The sequence below is a fragment of the Cupressus sempervirens genome, chromosome 6, assembly GCF_028749045.1.
Source record: "Cupressus sempervirens isolate cs-2001-9-10 chromosome 6, ASM2874904v1, whole genome shotgun sequence".
In the NCBI taxonomy this organism is placed as follows: Eukaryota; Viridiplantae; Streptophyta; class Pinopsida; order Cupressales; family Cupressaceae; genus Cupressus; species Cupressus sempervirens.
Window position 1 is genome coordinate 151,982,135 of NC_143123.1, and position 27,279 is coordinate 152,009,413.

Here is a 27,279-nt window from a genome sequence, read left to right on the forward strand (position 1 = left end):
GAGCTCAGGCTACAAACCACAATTGAAGTCACAAAATCCATCTTCCCACACTAGCATCCTGATCAAGTAGAAACATAATCCTGAATGTCCTAAAAGCTATTACATTTATTTAAGTAGATTTGCAACCAACTACTACTTTGCAAATTCCCTTACTTATTCTAGTGCTACAAGGCCTTCATGTTACTACATGCAACATCTAAGATCCAAAAATACAAATATGTTAGGATATTATTGTTATTCTAGCAAAACATTCGCCTCATAAAGAATACAAATAAAAATATATAGGAAAATTTTCATTTATACATTTTATTCTTATGAAAACATGGGTAAAGAATGTCATTTTTGCATGCCTTTAATACATTGGCAGTTATTTCTCACAATTACATTATTAGAGTGGAACTAAATCATTGCATTTGTTAGAAACAGTGCCCAAGATTTGCACAAATTAGATTACACATTTAGGTAACTCCACCAAGGTTTGATCCAACAAAGCATGCCTCGTATAACTTGCAAGAAGATCCTTCTGGGCCTGCTATTACTCCTTCATACTTGGGATATCTTTGATTATTTATAAGAAAACATGTAAGCTCTCTTAGTCTTGAATTTTTATTTAAGAATAGCATAAAAAGAGGATTTTTTTTTTTTTCAAAATGAAAATCTAGAATTTAAAAATGCTTGCTCCTATGGGTGATGCATGGACATCCCTGGGATGGTTGAGGGGATGTCCTTGCTATCCTTAACTATCCCCAATAGAGGTAGGCAAAGTCCCTCTATTTTGAAAATGTTTCTTGCAAATCTTTAGAGTTTGGGTGAACTGGGGGGGGGGGGGGGGGGTGGGGCTTCCCCTAGTTGGCCCCAAGTTTTTGGATAGTTTCTACTATAGGAATGAGTTCTTCAAAGCTAGAGATGTGCCCTTGGATAATGCTACCAAATGTAGTTAGGATTCCAATCCATGTGAATGGAAGTAAGTGCACATAATAGCAAGGTCTACAATCAATTCAATAGATCAATATTTTTGAATATCCTACTACTATCATGATCCCATGAACATTAGGAGAGGGTTTGGTTCATTAAGAAAATCTATCAAGGAAAGCATTTTTCTATGTAGATGCAAATGTCTAATGGCTAATTTCCAACTTGTCAACATTTGCAATAGGAGAGAGAGGTTGAGAGAGAGAGAGGGAGAGAGAGAGATTAGAGAGGATGACTATTCATTTCAACGAAGACTAAAACTCTAATATTGAATGTGTGTTGTTATCCTCATTTTTTATGTAGAATGCTCTATAAAATATTCCCCTCTTTGCCAAGTTGTTGTGACTAGTAAGACTATTGGTTACAACATCTTCGATCTAGCTTTATTTGACTTCTATTTGTATTTTTCCTTTTATCCACTAGTGCTAGCTTCAAAAATATCCCTCTTCCTCTTGTCATCAAATTAAATTTTGTTTTTGCTTTGTTCATTATTACCTATTATCTTCCCTCACTTCTTTCTCCAACTAAAACTTTCTCTAGCATTCAATTTTTTTTGGCTTTGGACTTTGGACACCATAACCCACTATAAATCTCCACTTAATCTTTGAGTCCATTCTTCTTAAGTGAAAACACTACATAGCTAGAGTCCCTTCTTCCTTCCTTGTACATTTCAAATACTAATAAGAATCCTTCCAAGGGAAACCAAACACATTCTAACACCTAATCTAGTCTCAATGAAAGAACTTTTCATTTTCCTTTGACAAATAAAAAGTGAAACAACCTGTGACTTCCCAAAGGTTATTTAATTCCAAATTAGTCAACAAGGGTATGGCCATGAAGTTTATATTTTCTACCATATAGACTAGAGTCCTTTAAATGAAACCAAAGAGTTATAATTGGTTACAAAAGGAGGAAAGGTTACCTTTACTTCATCATTTCTGCTAAATTATTCTTAATCAACTGATACCATTGAGCATATCCTCAATGTTTAAGAATGAGAAGAAAGGGTGCTGCAATAATAATACTTTTAGCATTATTACATCCCCTAGTGGGCCCTAATTTCAATGAATTGTGATGTCAATGAGAGTGCTAGCATGAGGAACCATGAACTGCATGATTGGGGGGTATGAATGGGAGAGCAATCAGATGGACCTTGGACAATGATGTCCATATTTAATCATAACCTTACATTGGGAAGCAAACATTTTAATGCTAAGGGTACAGAGGTGAATTAGCTATTTGAAAACATTTTTTTACAAAGTTTGTTAAACTAGTAAACATAAAACATTTGGATACTTAAATCTGATATAAACTTGAAAGAGAAAAAAGAGAAAACTCCATAATACTAGATATAATAGGGAAACCCAAGATGGGAAAAACCATAGAGAAACTAATTCTCATAAATATAAATACTGGTTAAGATGACTTTTGCAAGGGTTCACTATCAATTTTCTCACTATCAATAGGCTCATTGTTGGTTTTCTCACAGTGGGTAGGCTTACTATTAGTTTTCCATTGCCTCAATTGTTCTTCTACCAAAATATTCCCCTCGTACATACATAGTATACATCAAAGAATAAGCAACTATACCACAAATATGAAAATTTAGAATATATAATTGATCATCAAAGCACCCATTGTTTATGTATTTAGTGATTTAGACTATGCCTAAAAAATTGCTTAAGTGAACATAAGAAGCCATATTACTTTATGTACAATTACTTGATTTTTTTGGCCAATGGTATTTATATCAAGATTCAACTACATAGTTTTTAACCTAAATATATGGTTTCCTTAAAATTTGAAATAAAACAAAATAGTAAGTACATTCTATTATACAATTCAATGGTCATTTGTTCAAGTGTCCTATTGCATACTTAAATGAAAAATGACTAATATGCCATAAAGACAGATACTATTAAACACAAATGTATTTAATCAATCAGTGAAAAAAACTACATATTGTCTAGGAAAGTAAAACATAGAGCAAGGGAGTGCACACCATAGCTCCATACTCAATTCAATTTCAGATCTAAACCATAAATAAAAATAAAGCCTTAGTTCCCAATGAGGGATCTAGTTGAAGTAGAAGGAACACAACCATGTCACAGTGGCAAGCCTTGGAAACAAACCATCTATAAACTAAATTATGATGGAGCATCTAGAGGGATACCCAACCTAGCTATGAAAGGAGCATCTATAAATTGTGAAGGAGAGTTATGTTCATCTTTTATGTAGGACTATATGATTATCACCCTCTCTTATTAAGGATCCCTCTAGAGAGTATTGGTGATACTAATAGAAAAGACATGGACCAAGTTGACAGATGAGAGGAACTCACACATTGTTATTGAAACAAAAATTAGTGGCAATATCAAAAACTACCAAATTGACAAAGTCATCCAAGGTTGCTCATCACTTTACTAGCTATTAAAGGATACGTTAATTGAGCATGTCAAAAGAGCTAAGAATGTAGTTGTAGACCATCTAGCATGTTTTAGGTTCAACTTCATTTGTCCTAAGGACCATTTCTACAAAATAGTAACCACCTTAATAAGGAATACAAAACATTTATGCCTTTGTGCAAAGGACAAGAACACAAATTACAAACTATCCTATAACTTAGAAATCTTTATTCTAATGGATTTTTAGTAGTCATTTATGTTATCAATTCTGCTGATCTAACATTTGTTATTGGTATTGATTAACCCTAGTTTATTTTTCATTGGTTGGTTGCTACTAGTAAAGAAATTATGTTTCTGTAGCTCCTAGGATCCAAAATCACATTATAGGAGTGGTACTGCTCCCATTGGGTTAAAACTATATTATAATTATTAATATATTTTAAAAAAACTACTTGGCATAATGTTTGTTGATTTTAGATTGACACCCCATAAATTATCATCAATATGTGAGCATGATTTCATCTTCCTAGAACATTTGAGGATGTGTCTTGTACTATTTGGAAGTCTTGTCATTGTTAAATTGTTGATTGATTAGAGTTGATTGGGTTTTCTTTTGTGATGTTGTCTTGCCTTATTCTAAATCCTAATATTTTGAATTATGAAAACACTAAAATAAGGTTAGACTATAAGTCTAAACTAGAGAACAAAATTATATTTATAAAAAGGAAATTGATTGGATAAGCATGACCCATCCCATGCCTCATAGATAAGCATGACCTATCCTATCAAAACAACCATGGGGACATCTAGGACCACTCAAATTAGTATCAATCCTTCAATTTTAGGATTTGGTTCATTTCCCATCAAAAGTGATGAGATTTTGTTGCTTCTTTTCTAATTAATTCTACAAGTCACATAGAGATGTTTGGCTAAGGTTTAAATTGTATCTCTCCCAAACTAAAATTAAATGTAAACTAAAATAGACTTCCTTAGATCTCATTTGAACTAGGTTTGGAAATTTTCCAATCGTTACATTTGGAGTCAAATGAATAACCTAGTTTTATACAAACCAATGACCTATTGATAATTGTGGCAAGATTTCTCCCTCAATTCTCCACCTTACCTCTCATTTGAACCAGGTTTGGAATTTTTCCAATGGTTACATTTGGAGATAAATAAATTTGAACTCAATTAACCTAGTTTTATACAAAGTAGTGACCTGTTGATAACTGTGGTAAGTTTACTCACTCAATTCTCCACCTTAAGACCTCCAACTTGTTGCAAATGGAAGCTAAGAAATCTCCCCAACTTCCCATCAAGTTAGTTTTTACATTTGAATCCATACACAGGTCTACGGAAGAAAATAATAATCAAATTTGTAGTAAAAAGTAGCCTTTCTTGTTGCAATTTGTATTCTCTCGACCAAATCTTCTTCCACTCTATTTCCTTCAAATTGTTTCACCAATTTAATGATTTACCCATAGTTACAACCAACCATGGGTGGTTATAAACATTGGACAACCAAAAATTGAACTTAAAATGTAATCAACATCTTTTATCAACATTGTTGTTGACAAAATGTTTAACCACAATTTGAAAACTACCTTCCTAGCCATACTAGGAACCTACCAAGGGTGAATTAGTCTCTACATGAATGTGTTAGTGATTAAATCAAATTTTTTTACATAAATCTACCCAACCCCTTATTTGACCATAGTAGATCATAGGATTTATTACCCATCCTAAGTCACTAGGCCTTACAAAATAGGACTTATTACAAAGTTTAGGATCTCTTGATCCCCATAGGCATTTGGCCATACAAACACTTGTTTAGATCATTGAGGCCTTGTAACCTCCTTGTCTTCATCAAGGGGTGTTCCTATACCACTATAATTCAAAGAGCCATTCTTGTACCAAGTTTGAATATTTATCACATAAGGATATCACGTAGGAATACATGCTAAGTATTATAGAAAACATCTCTTCTAAAACTAAACAGAGCTAGGGCATAGGGTTGGAAATTTATATTTATAAGAAGATCTCTCTAATAATTTTATTCTAGTTAAGATTAATATTAGGGAGTTGATACTATAGATTTGCAAGGCAGGTAGGTGATATATGCATTATGCATGTACATGTTGTGTAGCTTAGGGTCAATACCATAGAATGGGCATGCTATATAGATGGGTCAGGGTGTTCCATTTATGTTGCAACTTAGTGTTGACAAAAAGTCATCCCAAAAGGATTGGTGCCACAAAATGTGTTGCTCAAATGCAACAAGGGTTATAGTGTTGTTAGGGTGTAATTTATGGTATTTTTGCATAGATTTTTTTGGTTTCAAGGGGTACCCGTGATATATAGAGCACTAAACATTTGGCATGGTTGAACCTCACTATCAGTGTATACCTTAACTTACCAAGATGTAACATTCATTAAATTCATGTTGTTTAGGACCCCAAAATTGATATAGAAGTGGGGCACAATGTACTGAGTCATTTCAAAGCTTGCATAAGCCTCATACACCATGATTCACATGAAATGCAACAATGAATGATATAAGTAACTATCTCAGTCAGGTAGTGATAGAGAAAATTTAGTGACATTTTGTTCTTGCAATGAATTAAAGGTATGTGGAATCATGTGAAATATGTAGGAGGATTATTTGGAGGTTTTAGGAACATGAGTAAAGTTTTAACCATTGGTCATGCACTCTAACATTGTGCATATCTTATGTAAGATCTATTATTTCATTAGAAAGAGAGTTATACCAAAATAATATTAACTTACTTTGTGACAACTTCATGAAAAGTTACATAAGCATTGATAACCACACTTCCCAAATCAAGAAAATACATTTATAGAACTGATGGGAATGAGAATTATTTGTTGGAGAAGCTTCATTTTGTTTTTGGAGTCATACCTGTCCCTCCCTAGTCACTTCTATACTTAAATCTATAGCTTGTCACTAAGAAGTTTCACCCAAGCATAATTACTGGAATTTCACAGACCACACCATTTTGGGGAACTTTGGTGGCCTTGACCACATATATCCCATTACAAGAAACCTATGGAGTAGCAAGGGATTTAGAACTATTCAATTTAGTGAAGGGAATATTGACCCATACTCTATAGTATAATATTTATATCCACTGCACTATAATATGTGGGATGTAAGGGGCATCTTTGGATCATCCAGTAAGGAGTGATGCAACATTATTAATGCCTATAAGTTGTTCCTATCTAGAAGGGTTACTAGTTGCAAATATATATGAGATACACATGAACAAGTGACTTGTGCCTATATGGTAAATTTGATCCAAATAGATTTTTTTTTTCAAATGAACAATTTAGCCCTTTTAGTTCTTATGTAATTAGTCTATGAATTCTGAAATAATTGTTACGAATTGTCACATGTTTAATAGTGTAAACCTTTCAGTTTCAAATTAAGGAGTTTCAATAGTTGAATGCCTCCATAAAGATGGCTTATTATAAGAAGGAAAAGAAATACCAAATATATTTATCACAAAATCAATGTTTGATGTCTATTCTAGTGATTAGTAAGACCTTAATAGTATAAAATATATGGTAAAGATATATACAATGGAGCAATCAAGAAGGCACTTATAGTTTAGAATTTACAATCAAGCAAAACAACCATGTCTAAGTTTGATCATCAAAGTGTCATGGGGGTAGAATTAATTCTGTTACAACACATTACTTCTATAATGAAGCTCTCGAGTAGCTTGACAATATTTAGGGACTACACTACTAATTTGATATTCTACTCTCACAACATTCTGAAACCATGCATTTTTTCTCTTTTTAGAGCTTCTTTTAAGCCATTGCAAGGAGACACCAAACACATTAAAATATATTGGGTAAGAATTGATGCTGCTTTTATTTTTGATAGCATTGGTAAGACTTACAACAAGGGCGTTGATCCTTTCTACACCCTACATTCAACCCAATAGTTTCTTTCTCCTCTCCTCAACTTTTCATGAATTCTAGGTTTGATTCCCATTTTAAAATAATAACATGAGCTCATTATTCTAAATTTTGCATGTCCACTATTTGCAACAGGTTGTTATTTCTTTCAATCATATTCCAACCAACCCTATCAAGTTAATCTTGATTTTTTTTGTAGATGTAATTCTACAAGGTGCTTGAGGCAAGGATTCTATAGATTGGCTAGAAGGGAAAGATACACAAAAAGATAGAAATATTTCTATCTATTCATTGTTACAAAAGACAAAATAAGGAAAAGATATAAACTCATAATCAATGACAGAGAAAGGAAGCGAGCATAAGTTTCATAAGATTCTCTCTAGATGATAATGAACATCTCTTTGATTATTTATAGTGGGAGGGTCTCTCAATTCTAATGTATCTCCTAGATGGTTCAAAGATAGATATTATAAAAGAAAAAGATTTATGTATGGTTTAGGGGTGTTCAAGAATCCAAAATTAATGAAAGGATGCTATAAAAAAATAGGAAAATGTGTTTCCCCAACAAATTTGGGCTAACAATTAGCAATTTAGTTTCATTTTTCTACTAGTCTAGGGATGGATTTGTCACTTATGTTACCCATGACTATTGTTAAGTATTCACCAAAATATCTATCATTTGGAAAAATATATGGTTAAAATTAAATCATTTTCCTAATATTTTACTTGTCATTAAAATTGCTACATCTAACTCAGTTGGTATAACTATTTTCATAGGACTTCTCAAAATCAACCAAATTTTATAGCTTTGGAACTTTCAAACCAATGAAAAGAGAAGTCACTAATAAGAATTAGAGAGTGCAGTATAAATAAATACAATGGAAATGGCATAATATTTGGTGACGCAAGAGCAATAATTAGGCCTAATAAACATACCTCATTATTTATATTCTAACATTATGATTAAATTAGTGTAACACAGGGACTCACACCCTCTCCCAAACCTCAAAGCACTCGTACCTAAGATGACCCTACACTAGATACCTGAGTACCCAAGTGCCCCACCTCCATTATTCCATCACCATGCCCACCAGTGGGATGGGTACTTGAATTTCTATTTTATTTTTAATTTTTAAATGTTACTATTGGGTATGACGTAGTATGTTACTATATTCAATCTTCAATTGTTCTAGTTCATGTTGCAACTTTTCTTTGTTCAAGTGTTTTAATTTGGTATGTTCTACTAAAAGATCATTTCTTAATTAGCATTTCATGTTCTATATGTATACTATACAAAACCCTTTCCTACCTATCCTTCTCTTGTCACCATCCCCCACTATCCTAAAAATGAGGTCCATTTTCCTTGCATCCCAAAAAATTGGCCCATCATCTCAATGTACCCTGGTACTAGTTTTACAGTAGATTAAATGCTTTCCTAGCTTTTGATAGAATCCATTAAGCCTCACTACCACAATGTGACACACAAATGTGATCTGGACTAAATTTCTATTACAAATTCTAATTGTAACTTTTAGTAAATTTGTGAAAGCCTTTATCAATTGTATGAAAAGGGACTTAGATGCATCCTCTAACAGAAATCCAAGGATAGCATATTCAAGTTTCATCTAATGATATAACCAAGGGGATATGAAGATGGTAGGTGGGATGCTTTTGGGAGAGAACAAGTGGCAAGATAGAATATGCAACCCTCCTAGAAGGTTAAAGGCAACCTGTAACTGGTCTCTATCACGTAGAAATGGAAGGAGATTTCTACATTGTTATTGAAGCTATTATAACATTAAATCTATTTTCCTACCTAAAGGGTAGGAGTCCACCTATAGAAAGTTATTAATATACTAGTTAAGTTCACCAATATAAAATGTGTTAATTAGAAAGTGTGTTATATGTTTGTTGTAATGTCTCATCTAGGGATAGAAATTTGCTACTAGTTTTCATTGAAATATATTTATTATATTGTTGCTATGTAGACTCATGTTGTTATAGTAAACTCTAGCTCCCATACTAACTATTTGTTTAAAAGTTGAAATGTAAAGATTTTATTATTTAGTGGAGTTGAAATTGAATGCTAAGTGTTGGATCCCATACCTTTATATGACAAGTAACATAGCAAGTTTATAATGCCATTCAAGTGTTTGAAAATATTTATATGCATAGTACTTTTAATTTGTGAGGTGTTGTGACACAGGGACATAGAAAATTAGAACAGACTTTACCTACCAACTATTTGAACAAATTCCTCCAAGACATATTGAGTTTTAAGGATAGAGGAAGTGGAGCCTTATTTTATTGTCTTTGTTGGTTATTTCAGTTTGGTTTTTATAGTGTATATGTGTCTCCTATAACATATATTTTTGATGCAGGGGCAACTAACCAAGGAAGAAGGCCAATGTAGACCTTGATCTATGAAGGAGGCAATGGAGAATCATTAAGGTTGAATATAGATAATGGATTTTGGTAATGATATGTTGAATGTAATAATCAAATGTCCTAAGGGTCTTGATAAGGACCTAGGATCAAAATGATGAATTATGGAAAAGTGATGCCAAAGTGAATCAAATCAGACGCGGGCAGGGTTGTTGATCATGGATCAGATCAAGTTGTCATTATTTTTTAAAGAGGATAGCATTATAATAAATGCAAAATTGTTCTTATATATTGACATGATTAACCACATCAAATCCATTTTAACCCAATACATTAGCCTGGTTGGCATTATTTGCCAATATTAACAATATTGAGCATTTTGCATTTTTCATTATAGTGACTTTGGTCCCATATACAACATGTAATGTTTTCCAGCCTCATGAACCCTCATAAATGATTAGTTAGACCTTATCATCCCTTATAGGTCCCTTTGACCACCTTTGAACCAATGGTGAAATTATTACACTACATGGTCCTATTACATCAAGTGGCTCTATTGGCCATGAAAACATTGTAAAAGGACCTTATTGATCTTATTACATACAAAAGTGACCATAGATGGTCTTTTTTGAATCTTCAACCTCCTTTAGGATCACCTAGTGACCCTAATTTACCTTCCATGCCTTGGTGCTCTTGTACCAAGTTTGAAGGAATAGTCTAGATTGAAGAGTTCAACCAAAGCCATGGTGTAGTGACATGACACAAGAGAAAAATATGAATAAACAATATACAGAGAGGAACAAAAAAAGGGGACATGCATTGAGTTTTTCAAGAGATAGATGTTAACATATCTAGGAAATATGACTATTTCATGTAGGTGATGTTCAAGCCATTTTTTTGGTCTAACTGTGAATTATTTTGAAGTTTCATTTGAACTATCTCAAATTGCTACTACTATCATAGAGAGATCAGTCATCATATTATAGCCTTTAAGACACTAATAGTGGATTCAAAAGGAGGGGGTGTCTTCAAGATGATTGAATAGATAATGGAAAAAATTTCAAAAGAGATGGAGATCAATGTTTGTTTACCTATTAAAAAAATTCTCAATGAGCTAAAATAAACATATTTTGAGAATAGAGAAAGACATTGTGATGAGGGCTACTGGGTTCTTCTTTTAGGAAGGTAAAGATAGAATATGTCAAAGAGATCATCACTTGTGATAGAGGTTCAAATCACTATCACCAGATATCTAAGGAAAATGACTTAAAAATGGAGTAGTACCATGGCATGAGGATAATTATTAAATGGTAGTGAGAAAATTAAAGATGCATAAACAATATATAGTCATTTTGGTATAGCTATACACCACTAATATTCTTAGACTATTAATTGAACATTGCTTTTGAAACATATTTTTATCTCCAAGTGAGTCCATTTGTATGATTGGTAGGAGGTATTTTAAAAGAACCAATTTTATTTTTATTTGGCATATCTAATAAGACTAGCACTAAGTCAAATGGATTTTAGTTACTTTTGGTCTTGTGATGTCATCACTCCAAGCTAGTTCCTAGAAGATTTAGACAACAACTTTCTTTATGGGGATGAAGTCATTCTTTGAACATTATCCATCAATTTTGGGAGGGACTCCCTTGGCTAATAAAACTCATGATGTAGAATTACCACATTTAACTCTAGAAGCATTGGAGTAGATAAATATTAAACCAGCTACTAAACCATACTAGCTAGCAAAAAATAGAGTAAAGATAGAAATGAGAATGTGTTTTAGTTACATGCTTTTGAAATATTGTTGAACTTAAGAAATCTAAATTTTTGTTTTTAGATTCCCACAGTCTCAAATATTATATCCAACAACACTTAGTCCCAAAAGATGACAAATGCTCACAATTTTTGAGTTGGAAACCTCAAAAAAATGTAATCAAGTTTTAAAATTTGTAAAAACATTACCTACAAATTATTTTCTTTCCACTGTCATTAGAGAATGCTCAATGATACCACCACACAAATACAATAGTAGGTGTTAAGTGGATCTTGTAAAAAAATTCATACTCATCAGATTAAATAAGAACATATAATTCTAATATGAAATCATCATAAAATCAATTTTTATAGCATGTAAATTCTCTTAAAACTATAGAGGACTATGCATACAAACTAGGGTGTAGGGGAGGGTAGTAATGTGAAGGAACATCAGTACCACATGTAAGAGCTTGTATTAGAATCCCAAGATCATTCAAAACTAATGATCATTATATACAATGTGTAATTAGGGCTTCTACTATAGGTGCTTAAACATGTGTTATTGGTGCTACCGGTAAGTAAAGTATATGTGTTTCTACCATATAACATATCTCTTAGGTCTGAAGCTTCTTGTTTTGGCTCTACAGCTAGATCATGAATGTGACGTATCATATTTTGTAAGAACTTGTCTCCCATATGAAAATTTTAGTTTCCAAAACCTTATGTCTCCTTTTCCCTTCTTGTTGCCGCCTAATTCAAAATGAATAATTTTTTCACTTTTCTTCCCTTTTTCATTCTTATATTAATTCAATATAATATATGTTATTTCTTTTAATTCTATGAGCACATATATTTTATAATTTTATTTGTTATCTCTATGTATTTGATTTGCTATAAAAAATGGATATAATAGAGGTTTCTTTACTCTCACATAGGGGATTTTGGTTGAAATTACTTCAAATGAAATTGTTTTTTCTTACATGCTTCATATAACAATAGTGTTAGACATTGATACCTCCTTAATAAAATCATGGCTTAAAGGTATGGTTGTTATTGTTGGAAATCTAATTGAAAAATGGACACTGTCAAAGAGGGAGATTGTTGCAAAGAAGGAAGATTGTTGTTAAAAGAACGTTTTCAATCATTGTTTTGTCATTAATGTGAAACCTACTATTTGCTAGAATGAAAATTGCTTATAAGATCCAAGTACTATCACTTAGTTGATTGATGAAGAGAATTTAATCAACAAGACATAAAAAAAGCACTTAAGGGAAAGGTTGAGTTATGGTTTTGTAATGAAGTGCATGGATCAGTTAAGACAATGGTTAAATGATGTATTGATAACATACTTGAAGATATAGAGGATGGCCGCACTTAGAAACATTGAAAGAATAAGTTACAACAAGGTTGACTACAAAGCTTAACTAAGTTCATTAGTGAGTGTCAAGCAAGCTAGTTCAAATCGTGCAAATTTTTAGTTGGTGTCGAGCAAATGAAAAATCTAGTATGTTCCGAGTGATACAGAAAGAGCCGAGCGTGTTTAGGTACCAAGCAAAGAAATAGGTGCCAAGTATTAGAAAAACTTAGTGGATGTCGAGTGAATACACAGTAGGTGCTAAGCATCAGTAAAATGTAGCTGAAGTAGAGTAATATAGTATGTGCTAAGCACCTAAATTTCAATAGTGTTGAGCTGCTACATTATTGGAAAAGCCAAAGATTCATCAAATCTGAGCCAACAAATTTGTTACCTTGAATTTTGTGAACCAGTTAAAGGATAAGGATGGTGAGCTAGTGGCACAAAATTTTATGTAAACCATTTTTGAGCAAATTCAAGAGGATTCTTCATGATGTTTCTAGAAGGAACAAGATGTGGGTTAGATTCAATGAATCCTACCTAATCTATTCAAACTAAAATTAAAGGAGGGAAGAATTGAGAGAGAAAAGAAATTCTAGATTTTTATTTAAGGATTCATAGGCCAAGAAGCAAGAGTTGCTGGGGTGCCAAATTGCGAAGTGGTTGAAAGGTGTCAAGGAGAAGACATCAAGAGGAGAAGGACGAATAGAACACAAAGACTCTACTTTGATTAAGTGGTCATAAAGGAGATTGCACTTGTACATCGAGCATGAAGAATTAAGGAGACAAAGCTTGAAAGGAGGACAAGCTGTTAGAGCTATAGAGATTGAAATCTAGGCAATTTGTGAAGAGCTAAATTGTGATTTGAAATCTACAAGATAAGTTGTGAGTTGTATCATATCAAAATCCTTTATTGTTACTCTAGCAATTATATCAGTTAGGGTAAAATCCTATGGACTTAGGTTGGTTTAATAGCCATTTGTAAATCCTTTAATAGGGTGGCATTCCAAGTGAATGTTCTAAAGTTCTCTAACCAGGCCCACTTCTAATAGGGTGGATAAATCTTTAACTAGGTCACATTTAACAATGTGTTGTATCCTTTAATAGGGCAGGCCTTTCATAGGGCATCACTTTAGAAGAGTGAGAATTGAGTAGCATGTTATTGGTGGTTTTTCCAAATTGGGTTTCCACATAAATCACTGTGTTATGTGTTGATTTTTCATGTGTGATGCTTGCATGTCGATTTACAATAACTTGCTAAGTAGGAAAGTTTAAGCTTGGATGAAAGAACAGTTTAATAGGCTCACTTTATTTGGTGAAAAAATTTAATTGGACATTTGGACCTTGAATAACCGATTCACTTTCTCCTCTCAGTTATTCTAAAGCATTTCTAACAGTTATATTGAGTTTTTTAATGGTTCAAATAATTGAAAATTATTTAATTTGAGACTTATATTGTGAGATGGAGAGGAACATTGAGTTTGATGTTGGATAACTTATTGTAGTAATTATTTCTCAACTAAGAATTGAGTTCATATTACATGTATGAAGAATATTGATCTCATTTTCAATGCAATGTTAGATATCAACCACATACATGTTTGGGTGACTAATTAATGGTGACTAAGTATTTAGTCATTTATTTGATAGTTTATTTACTCACTTTTATTTGGTTAATCTTTTTTTTTTTACTTGGTGACTAAATTAGTCACATATTTGATCACCTATAGTTGTAAATTTCAAAGAAATAGAAGAATGTGATTAATTTTAGTCATATGACTAAAAATTCTACTCACGTGACTAAAATGTTTAGTTGCATAGTCACATATTTGTCAAAATTTACTAGTGGTTATACCAAAAACTACTTGGTTAAGTTCTGGGAAGTGCAAAAATTGTATTTTGCAATAAAAGTTGCTAACAACTTTTTGGCAATTTTAGCAATTTTTTGGAAAATATTGAAATTAACCTTGTAACCAATCAAAACAACTTGTAATCACTTGGAATGGATGTAAAATGATGAAAATGCCCTCTATGAAGTTAGAGGAGGCATAAGGTGTTGGTGATTATTAAGTTCTTTTTATATGGCAAGGAATCACTCCAGATGTTAAACTTGTATATAGGATCATTGAGTTATTATCAAATATTATTACTCCCTATTTTGGAACAACAAACCCACACTTTGTTAGAATGAAACACCACTTTAGTTGCATGTTATCACTAAATGGAGTTAGTGGAATATGTTAAGGATCTTTTTGCTTGTCTTAATATCCATTTCATGGGTTTGAAACATAATCACTTCCCTTTGTGAAGAGTTGGCCAAAAATTAGCAAATTACATGTTGTTGCAAAGAAAATATAGTCATAGGATGTTGGAATATTGTTTTCACTCATAGGATGTTGAAAAATCTCTTGGAAGGATGGAATAAATGATAGACTGAAGTTTGTGAGATAGTTATTAGGTGTTCCTTGAAGTGTCTAAGGTGTTAGTTTGAAGCAAGAAGTTGTTTATGATCCATTTCTCAAATTTTCTCAATTTTCCCTTATTGCTTCCCAATTCTTCAATAGGGAAAGTGATCAAGTACTTTTGTGAAGTTGGGTAGAAGTTTTTTTAGTGATGTAACCAAGTTGGAAAGAGTCTTTGAAGACACTTAGGAAGGTGGAAAAGCTGGTTTGCCTTAAAAGTATTCTTGTTGGAATCCACTAGCTTTTGGTGTGAGCATTCTACATCATTTTCGATGCAAATTACATTAAAATAAAATACATGAAATGTACTTAAAACATAAACAAGGAAAAAAAGATATATATTATGATAACCAATAATGTCATAAGACTAACAATGGCATGCATCAAATATATGTCATACATTAAGTATCAAATGTCATATATAAATCAAATGTATGTCAAATATGTCCACTAACATAAAATCCAAGATATGTCCACTAATGCCTATACATGTGTGTCTATCCATATATCTTCTCCTTCCCACAAGGGGAAGGAAAAAAAATCCCTAGAGATCTTCGGTCTTTGTGTGGAGGGAGATGATGGGGATGATGGGGTCTTCCTCACACACTCGCTCATCCTCTTATTTAGGCTCCTCTCTAACTAGAGTTGATACAAACAAAGTAGATATGAATCAATAATTATTATACATTGAAATAAAATATATGTACACAAAAAATTAATTATTTTCTTACCATCATCAAATAGACACTCTTTACAACCACCTCAAAGGCTCATAGATGTTCAGGAGTAACAAGGCCCTACAACAATTCAATCAATATAATCACTTGATCATACTTATAAATACCATTTGAAATTTTAATATTAACTATGAAAACTCTTTCATACCTTGGTCAATGGCTCTAAACTAGCCATCGCAACAACAACTCCATGATTGATGGACTAGCGAAGATGAGGAGGAGTCTCAAATGTCAAAAACTATAAATTATATAATACAATTTGCATGTAACATGAAACAAATATTATCAAATGAATTAAATTAACATGAAATAAATGTACCTCTACGAAGCTCGTATCATGCCCAGACTAAGAGTCCCTTGTGAATATCGATGGTCCAATAGAGAATTGATGCTCAATCCTTCATATGATTACTTAATATATATATATATATATATATATATATATATATATATTTATATATTTATATATTTATATATTTAAATGATTAAATCAGTATACACCTCTCGAGTTGCTGACTAAATGATTAAATTATTAAATTATTTGATGAAGATTGCTTTTCAAAGGATAAATGATAATATAAACCTATATAGAAAACAAGGACTAGGTAAGAAGATTATGTTGGCAGAAATCTTTGTGGATAATATATAGTTTACTAGAAATTAAGATTTGTGCAAATTTTTTTTAGAGGAAATGAGTAAGGAATTTGAGATGTTAATGTTCAGTTGGCTTGTAGATTCAAAAGAAGAAGGGTGGTAAACTCATTAATTTGTCAAGTTACTATCTTCTTCTTACTCCAAGTGATATTACCTATGGTAGGAAAATGATTTTACACATAAAAGAATATGCAAACTAGTAGTGAACCAAACTTATACATTATGTGATGCTTCACAAATTCTCATCCAATTGTTGCAATTAAAGGTTGATGAGGTTGTAGGTATGACTGTCTTCCATGCAACATCAACGACCATGTTGGAGATGCTATTTGGTCAACTTGACTGATAGAACTTGTGAGAAATAACCCTTACTAAAAAGTTTATCTCAATGACTTTGATGGTTGAAATCATCATGTCACACTTGCTCCATAATGCCACTATGTTTGGTTTGATCACATCCTTGATTTGAAAATGAATTATCTTCACTTTATCTTTAATAGAGTAGCATGTAACTTGATGAATAATCTATTTTGTGATCTCAAATGGTCCACCTTCTAGCTACAATTTCATCTCATAAACATGTCTCAAAAAAATATTTATCTACTCAATTTTGAAAAATCTCATAAATCTACATCATGTGTGCATCTAGCCTCAGAAATATGCTTATGCTCTTCCTTTAATTTCTCATTGGTGTATGGCTTCTCATACACATTCCTCAACTTGAAGTCATTGACATCATTAATTTTTCATGTATAAAAAAATCTCACATCATGGATCATAATTACCCTTAGTGAGATAAAAGATAGGGTACTAGATGTATCCCCTTTCATTGCAATTTTTGGATATGCCTTGAACTTCAATGGCTTAACATATTCATTTTGAATCAATTGCACATTACTAACCTTTTATACTTTTCTTTTCTCTACAATAGTCATAATTGATGCCATTTTTATGTTTAGGGTTTGATCTTACAACTCTATTTTATTTGGTATCATCAAAACTACTCAAAATTACTCTCAATACTGATGACACACACTTTCTTCACAAATTTGGTCAACTATGCTTAGGAATCACTCAAACTCTATTAGCTCTTTGAAAATTGAGTGCATTGTGATTAAAATGAATGGTGAAATTCATTATAAAGTTCAAAAATTCAATTTTAGGGTCTCATAACTATTTTGTACATATATTGGGTGCACTACATGTGTCTTGACCAATTCTGCAAAGCCCAGTAGTAATACATCATTTTATCTTCAACTTGGCCAGTACCACAACTTGGTCTATACTGACAATTTTACTCAGCCTCTTAACACTTTCATCCTCCAATACTGATACTCGACTATTTAAAAGAGATTACTTTGAAGTGAAGAACCTGTAATGGAACAATCATTATTTTGTTAATGATGTTAAATTTGGTACCTATTGGTGAGACAATTGCTTTTGGGTCTAAAAACTATCATTTAGTTGATAGATGAAGGGGATCTAAAAAGAGGAGATAACAAAAGCACCTAGAGAAATGTTATTTGGTATATAAAAGGAGCACTAAGACCAAGTAAGACATTGATACTATAGTGTATTTTTTATCTACTTAAATTCTAAAATGAAAGATTACTCAAGTCAAGACTAAAAGAAGATCAATTAAGAAAAGTGTCTACCAAGCCTTGTCTAGTAGTAAGTAAAAGTCAAGCAAAATTAGTGCAAGATAAGTGAATGTTAGTATATGCCAACTAAAGTTTAGTTGGTGTCAAGCACCAGTAAACTTTAGTGGTTTTCAAGTGAACTAGTGTTGGTTGAATGATAGAATAGTATAGATGTTGAGTGACAACAAATAATGTTAAATCAAAGATTTGATGAATCTAGGATTACTAATTTGATTCTTGAATTATGTGAACTGTGTGGAAGATAATTATGATGAGTTGGTGGCACATAATTCAAAGTAAACCATTTTGAGGAACTTGTAAGGAAGATTGTAGAGGAAGTTTATGAGGAACATAATTGAAAAGTGGGTAGATTCAATGAATCCTACCTAATCCTACCTAACCCTAAAATGGACAATTGTGGTTATGAAACAAAAGATCTAAATTCTCTATTTATAGAGATAGAATATCAAAATTAAAGCTTTTCATGTACGAGAAGCTAAGGAAGACAAGGAGTCTAGGGTATTACTTCATCTAGTGACCAACTAGAAGAGATTGCAGTTGGCATACAAAGAAAGAAGGCTTAAAGGGATGAATTCTTGAAGGATGAACAAGCTATTAGAGATGAAGAGTATGAAGACCAAGCAGAATGGAGGACTAAAATAGAGATCTATAATCTGAAAGTGAGTTTAAGTTTTTATCAAATCAAGTCCTATGATTACTTTCTAATAATTGTACTAGTATGGATAAAATCCTCTAGATTAAGGTTGACCTAAAAATCATTTGTAAATTATTTAATTGGGTGACATTCTAATGGAATGGTCTAAAGCCCTCTAACAAGGCTCACTCCTAATAGGGTGATTGAAATTATTTAACCAGGTCACATTTAATAGTGTGTATTATAACCTTTAAAAAGGTTGGCCTTTCATAGACATCACTTTGGAAGAGTGAGAATTAGTAGCATGTTACCGGTGGTTTTTCCCAAATTGGATTTCCACATAAAATCCTCGTGTCAAATTGTGTGAATGTTCTTATGGTATTTTATGTTTACATTTCTGCAAAGTTATTTTGACCTAGGATAGTAACCTACAAAGTTAAAGTATTGTATGATCTAATGCATGCATGCATAATAAGATTTTATGGGTATGGATTTGATTAGCACTAAAAAAAATTATTTGTACATTTGGACCTTGGATAGGTGATTTACCCGTCCTCTTAGTTATTCTAAAGAATTCCAACAATTGGTATCAGAGCCACAATGCTTGAGAAAAATAGTTTGAAGGTACTCAGAGCTAAAGATCAAGATGTATAAAAAGGAGGTGCCTAAAATGAACAAGGAAAACTTTCCTACATGGAAAAGTTTTATGAAGCTACACCTAGGAGGTCTTCGAGACTATGCACAATCTACCATCACCATTGAGCATGTTGATCCTAGTGGAGATCTAATTATAGATGAATTGAAAAACAAGAAAGAACACAATCAGTCAATGTTGGAGATTTCCGCTTCCCTAAGTTACTTAGAGTTTGATGACATCAATGATTGTGACACTGCAAAGAAGATGTGCGATGTTAGACAAACAATTTATGGAGGAGATACAAATGTTTTAAGAGCCAAATATGAAAGTCTAAGAGGGAATTTCAATGACATGAGAATGCAAGAAGGTGAGAACATTATTCAATATTGCACTAGAATAAAAGATGTTGTGAATGCTATTAGAGGAGCTAATGGTATCATGGATGATGAGACTATAATAAAAAATGTACTAAGAACACTATTGCCTATCTATGCTATTAGAGTTTCTTCCATGAAAGAACTAAGGTGTATACTTAGTAGCAATCTATCCCTTGAAGGTTTGATGGGTAGACTCATTTCCTTTGAACTCTCTAATTTTGACAATTTCAAAACTGAAAATGTTGAATCTATTTCCAAGCTAAAATATCATTAAAGGAACCTAAATAGAAAAAGGAAAAGGTCAAATATGTTTCTAGTGATAGTGATACAAATGAAGAGGATGTAGAACATATGAAAGCATTGCTAGCAAGAAGATTTCATAGAGGAAAAGGAAAATTCAAAGATAAGCTACCTATCATGTGATTTAATTCTAACAAGGTTGGTCATATTGTTGCTAGATGTCCAAAGAAGTAGAAAAATATAAGTAGAGACAAATACAGAAGTAAAAGAGATGAGGATAGAAAAGATTACAAAGATAAAGGAAAGAATTCTTGCTACATCGCTAAGGAGGAAACCAAAAATGAATTTGATGACCACAATGATGAAGTGGTGTATGTTGCAATGAAGGATGATTATGATGAGGATGAGGAAACTACACTAGTATCTTATGTGAACAAGAGTTGCAGATGGATCATTGATAGTGGATATTCACATCACATAACTACAGATAAAAGTAAGTTCATTACCCTTGATTATTACAATGCAAATAGTGTAAGGTTTGGTAATGATGTACCCTATCTGATAAAAGATAAAGGATCAATCAAACTGACAGAAAAGATCATGTGTGATAATGATTATTATGTAGGACTTAACTATAACTTGTTGAGTGTGTTACAACTGAATAGTTCAAGTTGAAAAGTTGACTTTGAGAACAAGAGAGAAAAGATCTATGACATTGATGGGAAACTAATTGGAAAAGGTGATCATACTAGAGGTAATCTATTTTATCTTGACATGAATGATGCTACTTGTCTTATTGTGGAATTTGATGATGTGTGTCTATGGCACAAGAGGTTATGTCATGTTAACTTTGATAGCTTAATCAATATCAATAACATGAAATGAGTCAGAGGTTTGCCCAAACTAAAGAAACCTGACAATATGATTTGCAAACAATGTTAGTTAGGCAAGATGACAAAATCTAATTTTAAAAGTAAGACTCCCACCTCTAAATAAATTCTAGAATTAGTTCATACTGGTTTGTATACACCAATTGATGTGCAAAGATACAAAGGGGATAAGCACATTATCCTATGTGTTGATGATAATTCTAGGATGATGAAAGTTATGTTTCTAAAACAAAAATTTGATGCTTTTGAAATGTTTAAGTGGTACTTAGCTAGAGTTGAAAATTGAGACATGAATAAGCTTGAAATATCTAAGATCTAATAGAGGTGGAGAATTTATATCAAATGAGTTTGAGATATTCAGTAATGATAGAGTAATCAAGAGATAGACTTCTACACCTAGGACTCCTCCACAAAATGGTATTGCTGAAAGGAGGAATATATTTGCAATGGATTGTGCTAGAACACTCATGATGGAGAAGAATGTTTCTTTGAAATAATGGAGAGAAGTTGTAAGTATAGCTATCTGTACCTTGAACAGTGTACAAGTCAAGAAAGGTACTCATTCAACACCTTTTGAATTATAGTATGGATACTCTCCCAATGTAAAATATTTTAAGGTATGTGGAAGAAAGTATTATATTCTTAATGATTTCAAGAATGAAAAACTTGATGCTAAAAATGAAGAAGGTATATTTCTTAGTTATTCCATATAGTGCCTCTCCCAATGGATTTTTATAAGTCATCCTGATGGATTCAATCCTCATGATCTTGCTTTGTGATGTTTATGAAAAAGTTAGTGATGTAAATGTATTATTTTAGTACAATTAAATAAATGGTTAAATTAGGTAATTTAATGCATTATATAGCTTTGGCTATATTATTAAATGTTATTACACTTGATCATGTTGTTTAGTGTGTAGGATTTATATCCTTGACCGTCGCATATGGAATTAGTAATTCAGTTGTTCATATTTTACCAATGTCGTCCTTGTATGGTCGATATATCTTATTTAAATGTTATATTAAACCCTCCAATAATTGGATTAAATTAAAACTAATTTACATTATGTGACTAGACCTATGAACGTGTCTATGCATTTATAGGTTCATATGGTTGCAAAGATTGTTAAGGAAATTTATGTGATTTTGGGTTTCTGAGCTTTATTTTTATTGTTTTTAATTTCTAGTAGCTTTGCCATAGGTGAAATTCAATTACTTGGAATATCTTTTTTTTGTTTGGGTTGATTCAGGGTCTAACTAGTTTAATTGGTTATTTTCCCTAATCAATTATTCACTCGAAAAGTGAATAAGTATCAAAAGTGGAATTTAACTTCCCACTTCTCACTTTTGAATTAGAAAGTTGGAGAGTAAATCCCAAAATCCTCTTCATGAGGAATTACTATTCTATTCGTTGTGGGCATTACGAGCATGGGATCATCGTGAGATCGGTCTCGTTGGATCCATCTCAGGGAGACCTTGGATTGCCATAATTTTTTGAAACTTTTGTGAGATTTTTATCATATGGTTCAAATTCCTATTTCACCCCTTTTGGCTATGAGATAGGGCTCTCTCAGTTTCAATGTTTCAACTCTGTTTCTACTTCTATTTTTTGTATATGTTTTTTAGGATGCTAAGAACTAGTGTTCCCATTTGTTTCTTTATGCTAGCTCTACTTGATTGGGTGGGTATGAGAATTTCCCTGATTTTTAGGATGAGGGTTTTGGGGGTTTTGCACCATTATGCTTGCCATTTTTGCATATGGAGTTCAAACCCAATTTTTATTAGATTTTCATGGCTTATTCATTCTTGGGGTGAATGGGTTTTATTTTTGTTGATTTTTGTCAATGTTGGTTTTTGGGAGGTTTTCACCTCGATTTGTGTGCTACCCAATTTTCTTGGCATGGTATTGGTCGTGGATTTAGATTATTCATAGGATGTCAATCTAACCATTGTTGCATCTTTATGTTTTCATTGTTATGTGTTTCACATCCATACTCCCGACATTGTTTTCGATTGAGTGATTTTATACCTAGTGTTATGGTTTCTTTTGGACCCTTCTTATTATTTCATGGACACTAGGATTCATGAAAAATCTATACTCTTAGATTGAGGCTGATTGAGTGAGTTCATGATGTCTAGTTTTTTTGCATCATTTGGATTTGTTTAGAATCTATATTCCTAGATTGAGGCTAGTTAAGTGAGTTCATGATGTATGGTTTTATTATTCTTTGGGATTCGTGTAGAATCTTTACTCCTAAGGTTTTATTTAGTTGAGTATTATTTTGCTTGTGTTCTCATCCAACCCTTGTTTTATGATCTTTGTGATGGTGGTGCGCCACACATGAGTACGTGCATGTGCATTTTTCAAGTGACTTCCAAGGCTTGAATTTTCAATTGTATCTCAATGGAGTATGTTCATTTGGGGTTAGGCTGGGAATTTTCATTGCCTTTGGGCACTCATCGTGTAATGAGCATTTGTATGTAGGGTAGATAGTAGAGGGCCATCTCTCACAACCTTGGTGACTATTTTCCCAATTGGCATAAAGAAGTTTTTAAATAAGTGATAATTATATGAATTAATGGGTAATAAAACTTAATTTAGATAAATGAATGCTTGCACAGATTTTTTGAAGGATAGATGTGATGGTTTCTTGAGGGATTGATTCTACATGGGTGTGATGGTTTCCTAAGGGATTTTTTCCACACCAGTGTGATAGTTTCCTAAGGTATTCATTCTGCACCTAATTCTAGCTTGGGCTACTTGATGCCAAGTGACTCACCCTCCATTGAGTCCCTACATAGTGAACCATAGAGCATCTGACCAAGAGCTATTGTTCTTGTATTATCTCATTATCTTGGTTTCAATCATCTTTACTATTTGGCATGAGTGTTAGCCATGGATGTTTTCTTTATATGTGTTTGTGATTAGATCATTATCTCTCTCAACATGATGGGAGTGGACCTATTGATTTCATGTGGTTGGGAGGCATAGTTACCTATACCACTATTGGGGATTGGTGTATAGAGACAGTCTATTATTCCAATACAACTAGTCATGCTTGATGTTCACTTGGTATTTTGGTTTATCCAAAGTATGTTTCCTTGTCATTTATGCTTTCATTGGAATGCTCGAATATCATGTTTAAATGATGTCAATTTATTTGATGCATTTCTATATTATGATGTTTAGTATTTGATTAGATGTTGTGATTTAATTAGTTGGAGTATCTATTGCTTATTGGATTAACATGTTAGATTTTCTTGTTCTTATGATGTTATTATGTTTAGCAGTGATGCTCTCATAAGACAACTTTGACTATGTAGTTGGTAGTTTGGGATGTTATGAACAGGGGATAGCTAGGGCCTTGGAGGTTTCATGATGCTATTATGGTTGGGAGGAATTGTGCATGAGTTTTGTTATGTTCATTCATTGCAATGTTTCTTTCTGTACATTTCCTTTACTGCTATGTGTTCAAGTGGTTGGATGCATTTATTTTTCTTTCTATTATGGTGTTCGAGTGTCTAAGCCTCAATTTATGGATCTGATACTCCCTAGTGTGGAGGAATAATTTTACCATTCTTTTCATCTTTAATTTTCCTATCTTGTTGTGATTCCTTGTGCAAGAGTGTGAAGTTTTGCATGGATTTATGTGTTTCCTCACATGGCTCTTTGCACTTCTTTGTGTGGTTCTTTGTTCTTCCTCGCATGAGCCTTGACACCAGTTTTGTGAGTTGTGTGGCTGGGCCAGGTATTCCTTCGTGTGAGAGGGTAGTTCTTGCATGATTTGGTGCACTTCCTTGTGTGAGACTGGAGATGAGTCCACTTCCTCATGCAAGAAAAAGGAGGCATCTAGGCTTGGTTGAGGAAAGTTTGAAAGTTGGTTTTGGACATTTTGTTGGATTTAATACCTTACCAGTTCAAAATAGTGTTTCAAACCTCTTGGATTAAGATAAAGAATTTAGGAAATTTTGGGGCTTCAGGATTTCAGACTTAGCCAAATTTTAGAATTCTACATTTATCTTCCAGCTTGGTGTTTAGTAGATGAGTGGTTGTAACTTCAATCCCTCATCTTGTGCATGGTCATTGTTGGTCTCTATTTCTAATTCTTGATTATGGTTAGTTGGAAATGGATTTGTATGTTTAACCATGCTAGAAACTTGTTCTTTGGGTTTAAAAAGAATATCTCATTTGGGATTATTAGTACTCTATTCCCTCTTTGAATCCATAGATGTTACCTAGAGTTCATTTGGGTATTTTCATGGTTTGTGTTATCTTATGATACTTGGGGATCTTTAGAAGTGTTTGTAAGACTTTCATTGGTGTAACTAAACATGTGACCTTAGCCATGTTCCCTATTCTTATTACTTATTTTAGATGTTTCACTCTTGCACTAGGTTACTTCATGTTGTTTTTAAGTAACTTATCTATAAAAAAATTATTTTGTACATATTTTATCCTTGTCCCAAGGATCTCCAAGTGGGGCATTACATTCCACAAGTAGTAAAGCTTATAAGAGTTTTAATACTAACACTAATAAGGAACTTATGAAGGAACTTGAAGAGCACAAATCCTTTATATACTTTTATGAAGGTATCCATATTGATAAATTTTCTATAAACCAAGTTGTAAATCAACATCAAGTTTTAGTCACTACCAATTCACATACAATGAATGTTGAGTTGCATTTAGGAACCAAGTTACAGTCAGGAGCTGAGTTGCAGATAGAAGTTTAGGTACATTCTAATTCTAAGATAAGTGTACATGAAAGGAATGTCAATCAACCTGATAGAGAACCACATAGTGATTCTAAAGTTGAAAGGCCCATTGAAGAGAAAAGAACAGAACCAAGATTTTCAAAGTATGTTAGAAGACATCAATTGGAGATAAAGAAGGTAGACCAATGACAAGGAGTAGGCTAAGAAGTGATACATGTTTGTTAAGTGTGCATGAGCCTAAGAAAGTGAAAGATGCCTTATAGAATGAAGATTGGAGTAAAGCCATGAAAGAAAATATTGATCAAATTGAGAAGAAAAAAACATGGACTCTAGTACCCAGACCAAAGAAAAAAAAAGTGATTGGAACAAAGTGGATATACAGAAACAAGTTAGATGAGAATGGTGAAGTCACAAGGAGTAAGGTAAGATTAGTTTGCAAGGGGTATGCAGAAGAAGAATGAATTGACTATTGAGAAAGATTTGTCCCAGTTGCAAGATTGGAAGGAGTAAGAACTCTACTTGCTTACTCTATATACAAAGGTTTCAAAGTTTATCAAATGTATGTGAAGTCAACATTTCTGAATGGTATATTAAAAGAAAAGGTTTACATAGAACATCCTAAAGGATTTGTTGATCCAAATAACAAGAACAAGGTATGTAGACTACAAAAAAGTTTATATGGTTTAAAGCAAGCCCCAAGAACATGGTATGAATGACTTCATGATTATCTTGTGAAGATTGATTTTGAGAAGGCTAATCATAACAACAATTTGTACTTGAAGATAGAAGGAGGTAAATGTATCTTACTGGCTGAAATTTTTGTTGATGATATCATATTTGGAGGTAAAAATGCATTATGTAAGTCATTTGCAAATGAAATGAAGAAAGAATTTGAGATTTCTATGTTTGGAGATATGAAGTTATTTTTTAGTTTGCAAGTATATTAGATGAAGTATGGTATATACATCACTCATTCTAAGTTTGTGAAGGAAATATTGAAAACTTTTAGATTGGAGGATTCAAAACCAGTTAGCACTAATGATGATTATTTTGATGTGAATCAAACATTTTATATGTCTATGATTGGAAAGTTGCAATATGTAGTACATAGGAGACCTAACATTGCATTAGTTGTTGGGATTGTTGCAATACTTTTAGCAAATCCTAAGGAGAATCATTTGATGGCTATTAAGAGAATTATGAGACATCTGAAAGGAATAAGAGACTATGGTCTATACTACAAGAAAAATGACATATTTGAATTAAGAGCCTATAAAGATGTTGATTGGGTTGGAAACATTGATGACAAAAAGAGTGCAAGAGGTGGAGCATTTTTCTTAGGAAAGAGATTGGTCACCTGGACCAGTAAGAAAGAATATTGTATATCTCAATCTACTATTGAAATTGAATATGTGGCTGCTATAGTAAATTGTACAAATGTTATATGGA